This window comes from Acipenser ruthenus, chromosome 2 (genome assembly GCF_902713425.1).
Source record: "Acipenser ruthenus chromosome 2, fAciRut3.2 maternal haplotype, whole genome shotgun sequence".
NCBI lineage: Eukaryota > Metazoa > Chordata > Actinopteri > Acipenseriformes > Acipenseridae > Acipenser > Acipenser ruthenus.
The window spans coordinates 24803054-24816436 of NC_081190.1; the positions used below are offsets into that span (position 1 = coordinate 24803054).

General features: G+C 36.8%; 1 protein-coding gene across 3 annotated transcripts in view; it reads right to left on the minus strand.

Annotated features, from left to right (window-relative positions):
* LOC117409250 (synphilin-1) overlaps positions 1-6053 on the minus strand; it is a 51724-nt gene extending 45671 nt beyond the window's left edge. For 2 of the 3 annotated variants that reach the window (XM_034014968.3, XM_034014970.3), the window contains exon 1: positions 5755-6053. The gene's annotated coding sequence lies outside the window, so the exon portion shown is untranslated. The remainder of the gene's footprint in view (positions 1-5754) is intronic. The other variant, XM_034014971.3, reaches the window with a different exon arrangement.
* Between the last annotated feature and the right edge of the window lie 7330 nt (positions 6054-13383).

Below are 13383 nucleotides of genomic sequence, written 5' to 3' on the forward strand. Positions count from 1 at the left end.
TGTGTCTCCTACTTAATTTTCCACAGTACGCTACAATATTAATTTGGCCATTATAAATCGTTTCGGGAACAAAAATGCCAATATTCATTATAAAGCAAAACACAAATAATGCTGTCTCCAATTATGGACCCTGACAACCGCGTTATAACGGGGTAGCATTGTATTTTGTTTGATGCGCAGCAGTGTGGAGTAGTGGTTTGGGCTCTGGTCTCTTGACCAGAGGGTCGTGGGTTCAATCCTAGGTGGGGGTCACTGCTGCTGTACTCTTGAGCAAGGTACTTTACCTAGATTGCTCCAGTAAAAACCCAACTGTATAAATGGGTAATTTTATGTAAAAATAATGTGATATCTTGTAACAACTGTAAGTTGCCCTGGATAAGGGCATCTGCTAATAAATAATAATAATAATAATAATATTAATAATAATAATAATAATTCACCGATGGTGAAAATAGAATGTCTTTAAAAGGTGGACATAAAAAATGAAGTATTCTACAATTTAGCATTCACTGTTTTTAGGTAAGCATTTAAATATTTAGGAACATTTGTTGTATATTAACTCTAGAGCAAGTGAGCAATTTTGAATGTGAATGCTTTAATAATACATATTATGTTTAAATTGTGGAATATCTTGAAATACCTATTTTAAACACAGTCCTAGGTATGACATGCCCATTTTACAGGATTTTTACCATCACATTTTTATTTCGATTAAACAGAGAAGCTTCTGCTCTAAATCTCCCCTTGTTCCGCTATGTTCTTTCTCAAGCTATCAAAAGCCAGTGCTTGTGAAGACCTCAACTGACATCCAACAAAGAAGCAGGCAGCACTTTAGTGCTGGCCCCACAATTTTATAAAGAGAATCCTAAATGTTATCTTTACAAAAGCTCTGTGTTGCTTTATTATTATCTGCAGACAGTAAACCAGCTTCTTCTCCTAGAAGCTGTTTGCATAATGCATTCTGTACAGCATATCAGATTATTTTAACAGTGCCAGCGCTACAACCATTTTGGTACACCTCAAATATTTCTGCATGAGCTTAGATCACTGTAACGATCACCATGATGTAAATGTGAGTATAAAAGTTTTTCCAGCTCCTTCCATAAAGGTCATCTGAGAGAGAGTTTTGGCTACTTCCTAGCAACCAAAGCAAACACTAACAGTAAGCAAACAATAAGCATCTGTGCTAGCTTTTCGTACGTAAAATGCAAGTCAGCATCCATTTTAATGAAGAATTTAACTTAAGAAATGAGACACAAGACTAGAATGCCAAGAGGAACTTGATTATCCCATGAATAGTAAAAAGTAAACTACTGTACTGAATGATCCTTGATACAATGGCAACGGAAGTAAACAAGCAAACTCACACTGGCTTTCAGGTTTAACGGTCCCCAAGCCAAAGTACTGAATCCACCGAATTAAAACCCTTCAACTTGGAGCCTGAACCCTGTTCAAAATGACTGAAACATTTAATCACATCCCAAAAGTGTTTCAGTTGCAAACTGATCAAAGAAATGGATGCGTTTCCAACACAAACAGAGGATAGTAGGCAGTTTGTGTGTGAAACAGGGTTAACTCGACTGGGTTCATGTTTCATCCCGATTGTAAACTGTGAGAGAACACAATAAAAATGTAGTCGCAACTTGCATATTTATTATACTGGATCCTCCCCCCTCCCCCCTCCCCCTAAATTTCAAAGAAATCTGAATAATATTCAGACCATTCCTGTAAAATTTCTGCAACAAACATTTAATGACATGACCATAGGAATCACACAAACAAAGTTAGCCCCTTTTACTCCAGGTGGAAAATAACATTTAATGTGACATATGGTGATGTTACCAGCACTGCTCTCACAGTAATGAAGTAAAGTATGTAAGATGCTAATCAAGGTTTTGAACCCATTCTAGGATTTCAGGATTGAATTCTTGCAGGTCCAAAAGGTCTGGTTTCAATGTTGGTTAACAAACTAAAAACACAAGTTGGCTGTCATACAGTAGATTGCAATGTTACACTTTCAACAGTATAAACAGTACATATTTTGTTATGGTGTTCCGTTTTTGTGCACTGAATTTCTGAAAGTTGGAAAATATTAAACACCAAAATAATTACATAATATATTATTACAGAACATTTTTGGTAGGTCTTTTTTCTTTTTTCTTTTTTTTTAATTTAGTCATTGCCAATTATTATTATTATTTTTTTATTATTATTTTCTCCCCAATTTGAAATGCCCAATTATTTTTAGGCTCAGCTCACCGCTACCACCCCTGCGCTGACTCGGGAGGGGCGAAGATGAACACACGCTGTCCTCCGAAGCGTGTGTTGTCAGCCGCCCGCTTCTTTACACTCTGCAGACTCACCGTGCAGCTGCCTCACAGCTACAGCGTCGGAGGACAACGCAGCTCTGGGCAGCTTACAGGCAAGCCTGCAGGCGTCCGGCCAGACTACAGGGGTCGCTGGTGCGAGGTGAGCGGAGGACACCCTGGCCGACCTAACCCTCCCTACCACCGGGCGACGCTCGGCCAATTGAGCGCTGCCCCCTGGGAGCTCCCGTCCACAGTCGGCTGTGGAATAGCCTGGATTCGAACTCGCGACATCCAGGCTATAGAGCGCATCCTGCACTCTAGCAAGTGCTTATACTGGATGCGCCACTCGGGAGCCCCTGGTAGGTCTGTTAAAAGCATTTTTCCTTAAAGTCTAGGAAACGATAACCAAACATGTACACTCCAGTAATTCAGCAGTATGATTTTTCCAGGACACAGGATTTAAACTGATAATAAAATACCAATACATTAATATCGATAACTCATTCATAAAATTATAAAGACATCGGTAAAGTCCTTCTGGAAAAATGTATGTCTAAGTAATATAACACTCCCCTTAAAACACTGTAGTTAGAAGAATGCAAGTGTTAGTACAGCAGAATTGCATCATGGGAGCCATGACCAAACTGCCTTCTAACCAGTTCCACTTTATGCAGGGCGACTGTGTTACGAGGAAGCACTGCAGTGATGCAATGTACCGCTGTTAAAATCCCTTTTGTAGAAAAAAGTTGTGGATGCCACATTTCCTTTACAGTCAGATAAATCAACTGACATTCTTTATATAAGCCTCAATATCCCTAAAATCTTCTCAATTATCTGGAAGAATTACGCAGTCCTTCAACCAATATGCATGCAGTTAAATGAATGACACCTTTGTAAGAAAATGGAACCGAATATCAGTACAGAGCCCTGTGTAAGAAATTCCAAACAGTTTTCAGCATGGCATGAAAATAGTAAACATATTTGACTTGAACAATGGCATTTCAGTACAAACACTTCTTCACCCCCGAACCCCCCCCCCCCCCCCAAACAATATTATTTGCACATTCAGAAAGCAAATACTTCAACCATGGCTCTGTAAAGAATGCAAGCATTTCCTGTGGAAACTGTATGTTTGCCAACATTGTGCTCTTTACTGCAAACCATGGCATTTTAACAAGGTCACTTTTTCATTCAACACCTGCAGGTGAGATCACTGCTGTTTAATAGTTAAATATAAATCATCACTTTACAGAATGTTATACAGCATTGCAAAATTAAAGAATGCTTTCTGGCAACTGCCTCCAACTGATAAATGGTTCATGAAGCCTTTTTTTTTGGAAAGATGCTACACTGTATGACTTTGCTACAGCAAGGTTCTGCCAGCCATAGTACAAAGTAGAACTTTTATGGTTATAAAACCAAGAAGCAGCAACATCTGAGCTCTTAAATTACCCTGATTTGTGTTTTACTAGTTTTGTCACATCATCCCCCCCCCCCCCCCCTTTTTTTACTGTTTCAATCTTACAAGTTAAATAAGGCAGTATAATTTACTCAAGGAGGACATATGGCCAATTTTATTGGCCTACAGAATATATGTACCTCTTTACAAATGAAGCCAAGCCTCTTTGTTCAACCCAACCTAAAGTATCTGCATGAATATACTGCAGTATGTTAAAGCAGCTAATTCTGAAAGCTATTTTTGGCAGAATTACCACCAGATGTTTCAGTTTATAGAAGAAGTGTCACAAATGGCCAATGATAAAAAGAAAAAAAAAACAATCATGCTATAGGGCTTTTTTGTCATGATACACAGTGGTCTTTTTCACGGTTACTACTAGAACTATGTCATCTCTCGTGTGTGTGTGTGTATCTCATGACAGGATTCGTCTGGCAAACAAAGGAAACGGCTGCATCTGTCAAACTCCACAGCTTGGCTGCAATAATTGGATGATGCCACCCAATTCATTGGAATGATTCCACAGAAGTCAACTGTGATAAATATACCACAGAACAGATTACTGTACACATACTGTGCTGTAACTGCCATTATTTATCTGTGTATACATTAGTTGGTAAATTATTTAACAAGATTACATTAGACATTATTTGCAAATGTTGCACAGGATGGAACATTTGTTACTGATTCATTTTATATATCCTTACACTCACTGAGTCACCCACAGGATCTGTACACTACCAACATATCAGCAAAGCCAACCCTCAGTTCACCTAAACTATGCTCAGTTATCTGGAAGAATGATTTAGGCTCCAAGTATGAATCATTATGTATTTACAATCCATAACTATATAAAAATACAATTAGAAACTCAGTTTACAGTATGTTTGTCTGCCCCCATAAAGAGCTAAAAATACAGTTTGTTATGTGATACTGTGCAGTGGATTTGTACAGCCACAGTTGTGTTGTGGAACTGGGTTCAGCAAGAACACTCCTCTTCTAATCTGACTGACCAGTATAGGTAAAACCATGTTGTTAAAAATAATAATAATAAATACAGAAAAAAGTCATATCCCCTTGTCTGCATACTGGGAATCCATCTGCTAACCCTTTGTATACAAAGGCCTATTGAATTTTCTATTCGCCATGGCATGTGTCAAACTGTCTGCCTCTTGTTGAAAAAAAGAAACAGAAAAAAAAAGCCCGTAGGTCTCATAGTACAGTACAGTAGCTCTTGCATTAGGCTACCACTGCCAGTCTAACTTAAGTGGCAGCTACAGTTAAAACTTTGATTTTTTTTTTTCTCATTCCATCTACAATACAACAGCATGTACTTAATGCAGGCTACGTTTAAACCGCCTAAAGATAATAAAAACATTATGTACTTAAATAATTGACATTTCCATGTTCAACATGATACCGTAAATCAGTTTTAAAGATACTATAAACAATTTGGACATGAACTGCTTGCGTAACAGTTGCGAAATAGAAAAAATATATATACAAAATAAATACAGTACGTTAAAAACAGTAATGAAGACTGAGTTTTTCGCACATTTAACATGCTGTAGATCTCCAATCAAAATTAAAATAAAAACACGATTATCCTCTTATTTATTTTCAGTCTAAAAATGCCCCTACGGTAAACAGACCGGACAACTAGTCATGACATTTCAAATGTTGTCCTCATGAAAATGAGGCATCCAAGCATATGAAACAGGGCGGCGTTTCCCTGATTACAGTGCTGAAGTGCATTATCACCACATTTAAACTTACAACAACAGAATACATGTATGTTAATTACATGTATGTAATTAACATTATTTATTTACTGGTAATCAAACAAAACGTAATGTCAGTTCATCGCTCTACATCCCAGATTCATTGTTTTGAAATGATTGGTAAACAATGCAAAAAAAAAAAGACTTACCAAACATAAACATTATAAATATTTTTGAAAACAAAACATGTTTTCATTGTTACCCTTACCTTTACAAGTAGATCTCATTCGGTTTTAATGGAAGTGGACACAACCGGTTGCAATATTTGCCCCGACTTGCCTCAGCCTGACGCCTGTGTTCTGCACTGTATAACGGAGCTGGATTTGGAACTAGGAGCTCAGTTTTCAGCTCCTCTCAGTTTTCCTTTTCATACCGGAAGCGGAGAGCTCAGAGTCCCTTTTCTCTTACATGCGAGGAAGTGCGGTTTCCTACCTCAAATGCACATGATTTCCTTTCTGCTATTATTCCCCTTTCCACATTGGAGTAGTTGAGACTCAATATAACGTGTACTGCAGCTTACACCATTTTGTTATGAAGTTAACGGTGTATTTTTCCAGACACCGGTACAGATAACATTTTTGTACTTTGTTGCAGCCACGATTTGTGCTCGAACAAAAATAAATTTACCCATTATCATTGTTTGATTTACATACATTTTAATGAAAAACACTGGGAAAAAATGCGAGTTGTATTTTTGTATTAAGGTTTTATGTAGGTATAGCTGCAATATATATGTATATACATCTTTGTCCTGACACAACACTGTTTTAAAGTAAGTAATTCACTTCCTGACTTACAGGTAATTGGATGCCAGTTTCCAGTAATTGGCAGCATGGAATTTGAGTATACTGTACTGTAATTCACGGTCTGTTTTACCTAGGCTGTAACCGACTGTGAATCTGTAGTGTTATGGCAGGATAAACTGCCTTCACCTGAGTGAAAATGAAAATAGATTTTGGAAAGCAAAAGATCATCAGTAAAACAATAACTGACGTCAGATATTGGTGACATTAAATGTGATATATTTAGGGCTTCTGTTTTTCGGGTTTTATTAATTGTATTTTTCGGTGGTTATTTTTAGCTATTTTTGAGTTATGTAAATCGTTTTTTCTCGGGGCTTTCGTTTTTGACATACTATTAGTGTTTTCGGTTACTTTCCAAAATGCTTTTTTTCCCCTGCAAAATATGTATAGTACTTGCACACTTAAGTTGTACTTGCACACTTAAGTTGTACCTTAAGTTGTACCTTCTTTGCTTTGCTGTCTTCCTTAACAAAATCCCTATGGTCACGATCACATTCTTCTGGGGTTTTTGTGTGTAGGCATTTTTGTACATTTCGCCACAATTTTGATTAAAATCGTCCGTATTTTAACTGTAATACATCTTTTGAAATCCCGCTAACACGTCTCCATCCTGATTGTAATCTCGTTTTAAATCTCGCAAGCGGAGTGTCCAATAGAAATGTACGAATACGCTGTCATTCAGTAGTTGGGGCGGGTTTAAAGTATCCAGAACGAAACAATAATGATAGATGCAAGTCAGGAAGGCGGGACATTGCCCAGCAGCACAGGGAAATGTATTTATTATTTTTGTAGTAGGTTTATTTTTTTTTAAATGCGAAAAGGGTAAAGTCGACGTGAATAGATTAACCATTTCCACCGTTTTAAGGTGTTTTCCGGTGTTTATTTCGCTATCCGCCTATTTAATTGGGTTTTATCGGTTAAAACCGAAAATCAGAAGCCCTAGATATATGTATTATTAATGTCTGAATACACTGGGGGCGGTAGCGGAAAGCGGTAAACCTGCAGCAAAAAAAAAAAAATAGAATCTATTGTTTTGAATGGGTGCAATTACACAGTGTGCAGAAAGGAAAAGCGCGTGGTATAAAAACCAGAGCGACTTTTAATACCGCGCGCAAATTAACATCGAGACCAACTGACGTTGTTGTGATCTACATTATGTACAGTGAGAGATGGCCAACGGAAGACTGGTTTTCAGGGTGCAAAAATGCCCTCAACTGTATGATACCCACAGTCCAGACAAGGATACACTAAAGAAGCAAGACACCTGGGACATCATGGCGGCCAAATTAGACATGTCAAGTAAAAAATATTTGTATTTGAAGAGCCACAGAAAGCATACACTAGTATATAGCGTACTGTATGCCATAGACCTCCAAGCAAAACACTTCAAAGTTGAAAAAAATAGGTCTTAATAATGACGGGCTTCTTGTAGTATTTCATGGAGGGTTTTTTTGTACAGGTTTTTAAATTATATTATCATAGAACTCTTGGATTCGCCAAGCCATGTAAACAATTCAGTCATGCAATGCACACTATCTTTATATGGTGTGGAATAACGTTGTTTGGTATAGATAGATAGATCGATCGATAGATAGATATGTATAATGTCATATAGAATTACTTTTACATTACTCTCAATCTGTTCCTTCATTTGGTTTAATTTTTTAAACTGTAAGGACATGTGAGACCCAGTGATAGAGGTACCATGAGTGTTTAGCTTTGTTTGTCTATAATTGTTTGTTTGTTTGGGCAGCAGTGTGGAGTAGTGGTTAGGGCTCTGGATTCTAGACTGGAGGGTTGTGGGTTCAATCCCAGGTGGGATGCTGCTGTACCCTTGAGCAAGGTACTTTACCTAGATTTGCTCCAGTAAAAACCCAACTGTATAAATGGGTAATTGTATGTAAAAATAATGTGATATCTTGTAACAATTGTAAGTTGCCCTGGATAAGGGTGTCTGCTAAGAAATATATAACGTTTATTTATATAACTATAATGGTCACTCTGGAGACTGCTACTCAGGTGAAACGCTGCATGTTTTTTTTTTGTTTGTTTGTTTTTTAATAAAGACACATACACAAATACAGCATACACAAACATATTTAACCTTTATTTCTTGACATCTTTCATCAAATAAATTTGTTCTCAACATTAACATGTGATAATACATTAACATAAACCGCGAGGTTTCCCGCCTCCAGTATATGAAAAAGCGCACGGTTTACCGCTTATCGCTTTCCGCCTTCCACTACTGCTAGCAGTGTAATCAGACCTTTTATACTTTCAGTGACTGAGACAAAATAACATGAGATAACATTTCCTTGTGCTAATAGCTTCGTTTTATACAATATCTCTTTTCTAACTGTCACCTGTCTAGAACTTGTAGACAAGAGACTGCTATCCATTTCAGTTTGTGTGACTGCAGATGAAAAGCAATAAAAATGAAAACCATGTGTGATCTTCACTTCTACATGCGCTAGAAAACTGGCATTCAAATAATTCAATTATTTTAAATTACAAACACACACACACACACTCACGCACACACACATACATTCATACATTTGTTATCTTGATTCTAATTCTCATTACTGGGAGAAGTTTTGAGGCAGAGTATAATTTGCCCAAATACCCATTTCTTTATGTTTTGTTTACAAAGTAATAGAAAGCTGTGCTATTGTGAATTCTACACTTTAGTCAAGCTCTTCATTTAAAAGTTATAGCTGGGTAGTTAATGGACCTTCATAGTTGAGTTGCTGCATCATGGTTAGTTTCTGTAGTTTTTTTTTTTTATCACAAGATCACTCCTTTTGTTAAGTCAGTCTTGGGGGTTATATGGGGATCTGCATTGAATATGTTCTCTCCCTATTTAACATGTCTACTTCCATCACAATCTGGTGTCTGTGGCTTTAAGTAGTAACACCTGCAATATATTTCTTCCTCCAGAATCTTCAGACTTGCCTTTGAAGTGGCTTTTCTCAGAGGAACTGGTTTAACCCTGTTTCTGACCTGGTCTGTCAAAACCACCAAATATTTATTATCTTTTATGCTTTTAAGAAAGTTGGCCATGAGGTCTTTTTTTTCTTCTTTACTGAAAGTAAAGAAGAAATATTGCCTCCACTTGATCTTATTGATAGTTTTGTCTATGAATCAGTTCAAATCAGTTTAATAGATTAAAATAGATGTTCTAATTCTGTATTTAATATTTTAAAAACATCAGTACAGAACATATAAGATAATGAATCTACTTAATACCAGAAGGAAATTATTAAACACATAGCAGGACATGGTAATTAATGGAAAGACAGGGAAATCATACTGTTTGTACTGAACCTTCATATCAGCAATGCTCCTGACATTATTGTTTTATACAAAAGTCTAATAGAGTGGACTGTGGGATCCAGGTTCCAGAAAGTCTGTGTGGATCACTCCCTTGAAATAATTGTATGTAATGGTGATTAATCAGTTGCCCCTCTGAGTTCTTCAGATCTAACATCAATCAGCATTTGTAACTTGGGCAGCAGGGCATTTCAGTTCATTTGAACATTAGGATATACACTTTGTGGCGCTAAAGCTCCTCAGCACTTTTTTTTTTTTAAATGCTGGTGGTCTTTGAAAATCATTGCATAACCATTTTCAGTTAAGCAACTTTTGTTCTAATAGTTCCTGCACAATTTAAAACCCAAGATCTGTGTATTTAAAGATGTGATGTATACTGTTTTGTTTTGTCTTGTAAATCTATTCATTTTAAATCCTGATTTATAAGCTGCATCCAGATGTAAGGGCATGACTGCAAAATAGTACCTGTTACCATGCAGCAATTCACTTCCTGTGAGCAGCAATGGCTCTGCCTGGCTTTCCTTAGCTGGTCAAGCTGGAGTTCAGCCGGCACCTCAACATCAAGAGGTTAGAGCAGTATCTCAGAGCCTCTTTGAAATACAGTATTCTCACATATGTATGAAAGACTATACCGTAAACCACTGCAGTACCAGTGTGCTACTGCATCTGTAGAGCTGTGCAGCGTTGATTACAAATCTTTTGCCATTGCCAGTACTTGTAATTCTGTGATCTTTAAGCGATCTGTTTGTGGATTTTGTTTGGCCATAACTTGGCCGTAATATTTTACCTAGTTTTGAGGCTTTGTGAACTGCTATTCCTTCATATACTGTGATTTATATGAAGCTACATTTTTCAGCAATTGCTACCCATTTTTTTCGTACTAAAAAGAAAGATGTTCTCAACACTTTGTTAGGTCTTTTATGTTCTCATGATTGACCAGAAAATGAACTAGTGGCATGATAGGATCCACAGTATCCTAGTCTTTCGTTGGCCATCTCTCACTGTACATGATACAGATCACAAACTATCTGGTAGTTTCTATGACATTAGTATATCTCATACATGTTTCTAATTATTAAAACATCACATCTTTCTGAGTTCCTGTAATCAGCTACTCCAGTTACTGTATTATAGACAGGTTTCACTTAAACTACAGTAACAAAATACTTCCATAAACCATACCTGCTGTCCACTTCTATGTTCTATGTATGTTCCAAATGTGCAGTTTATAGAAATTATGTATTTTCATTTTGAAGCATGCATCAGGTTCTAAAATATGTTAAATAAAGTGATCAGTTTGCAGACCTTATAGGAAGTCTGTTATAGTTTCACTTCCTAGGTCATTTCACCTTAGGGTCAAAACATATTACAAGTAAGGTCAATATTGGAAGCAGCTGGTTAGTTAATGACAGAAAAGAAGGTGTTGAATGGGTAGGGACAATCTCACTCCCCAGGTGAAATGTGGAAAAATGTTATAGAACGTGAAGTTTCAAAAACTGAGGAAATTAGTGTCCATACAGCTGAAAACCTGTGCACATAACCCTAAACTGTAAAAAAAGTGGTTGTACTGACATCTGCTGGTACAAAAATCTTTTCCAATTGTATAATTTTAATCAGTTCAGCAATCTATACAATAGTGTAATTAAAAATGATAACCTATCAACAAACCTTACCACTGATGGGGCAGTAACCGCAGCTAAAAAATCTATTTTCTTACCTCATCACTTTTGATTCTTTCTAGTTTGGTTTTTGACAATTTTATCTAGATCTAGATTTTTCAAACACAACACTTTAATTTAAAAATGTAAAACCGCAGCTTCTTGGAATCTAATCTCTTACTCCATCATGTGGTCTGATTAAAGCCAGACATTTGTAGTAGGGGTGAGACAGGGAACTCAAACACACAAAATAAGCATCAATGCTTGGCCTTGCTTTGTTAATTGTTTGCCCTTTTTACATACTTTGAGAAGGTTTATGTATTGCTGTCTGACATTTAATAGAGAAAAGTACTGCACGCAGGCAATAAAAATGTGCATTATAAATATCATATGGGAGATACTGAAATTGAAGAAGAAATCTATGAAAAAGACCTAGGAATTTATGTTGACTCAGAAATGTCTTCATCTAGACATAAAAAAGGCCAACAAGACGCTCGATATATTGTGAGAAGTGTTGAATTTAAATCAAGGGAAGTAATGTTAAAACTTTACAATGCATTAGTAAGACCTCACCTAGAATATTGTGTTCAGTTCTGGTCACCTCGTTACAAAAAGGATATTGCTGCTCTAGAAAGAGTGCAAAGAAGAGTAACCAGAATTATCCCGGGTTTAAAAGGCATGTGGTATGCAGACAGGCTAAAATAATTGAATCTTTTCAGTCGAACAAAAAAGACTATGCTGTGATCTGATTCAAGCATTCAAAATTCTAAAAAGTATTGACAATGTCAACCCAGGGGACTTTTTTGACCTGAAAAAAGAAACAAGGACCAGGGGTCACAAATGGAGATTAGATAAAGGGGCATTCAGAACAGAAAATAGGAGGCACTTTTTTATACAGATAATTGTGAGGGTCTGGAACCAGCTCACAAGTAATGTTGTTGAAGCTGACACCCTGGGATCCTTCAAGAAGCTGCTTGATGAGATTCTGGGATCAATAAGCTACTAACAACCAAACGAGCAAGATGGGCCGAATGGCCTTCTCTCGTTTGTAAACTTTCTTATGTTCTTATGTTCTTATGTCTATTATACATGACCAGAATAATTACAAAAGGAAAATCAATAAGCCACAAGCTTTACTCAGCTTGTAATTGAACTGGCATTCGAGTATTCAGAATTTGTAGTTCTCGAGTACTTAAACGATTTTATGGGAAATTCCCATCCTTACTTTGTAGTAAGACAGGTTTACAACACAGCAATTGAATTGGTTCCATGGGACAGAAACCTTTAATCTATATTGCAGTATGTGGAAAAAAAAAAATAAAAAAGTTTTTTTTTAACTATACTGCAGATAGACAATTATTGAGGATATAATAATAATGGATTTTGTGGTTAAGAGTATGGTTATTGCTCCTTTAAATAGACCAGTTATTTTCCAACATCATCATCGTTGTGCATAGATATAATGAAAAAGATACAGTAGGAGGGTATATTTGGAATAGGGATCTGCTTCCATAAGGCAACGTTTCAGTTGTGTTAGCCAATCAGTTCAAAAGTTGCATGTGTTTAAGAGCCAGCTTGCTTTGTTCCATGGAGCTGAACTTGCTGTTGACCCAGAGCAAGCACTGCAAGGCACTGGCTGCAGGGATCCTGGCAGCTACTCCAGCCTCATATCAGCAGGAAACACTGTGTGGTAGATGCTATTACACAGTACCGCTCTAAAGGGGAGTGTGCAGTAAGTTTAACGGCAGTGAAAAAGCTTATTTGTATATCTGAGGTGTAAACAATGAGTTATTTGTGAAATGAAACTCATGGAAGTGTAGGTATGGGCTGTTCCTATGTTTTTGTCCCCACGCTTAATCTCTTCTGTTTGTATTCTGTTAATTACTGTATGAAATATGAGTGAACATGATAAACGATAAGCCTGCTGCTTGTTGAAGTGCAATGTTACATCTTATCGCAGACTGACTCTGACATAGTAATTAGAAAAGTCAATCTTTTTTCTTTGATAAATTAAAAACATACTAAAAACACTAAATGAAG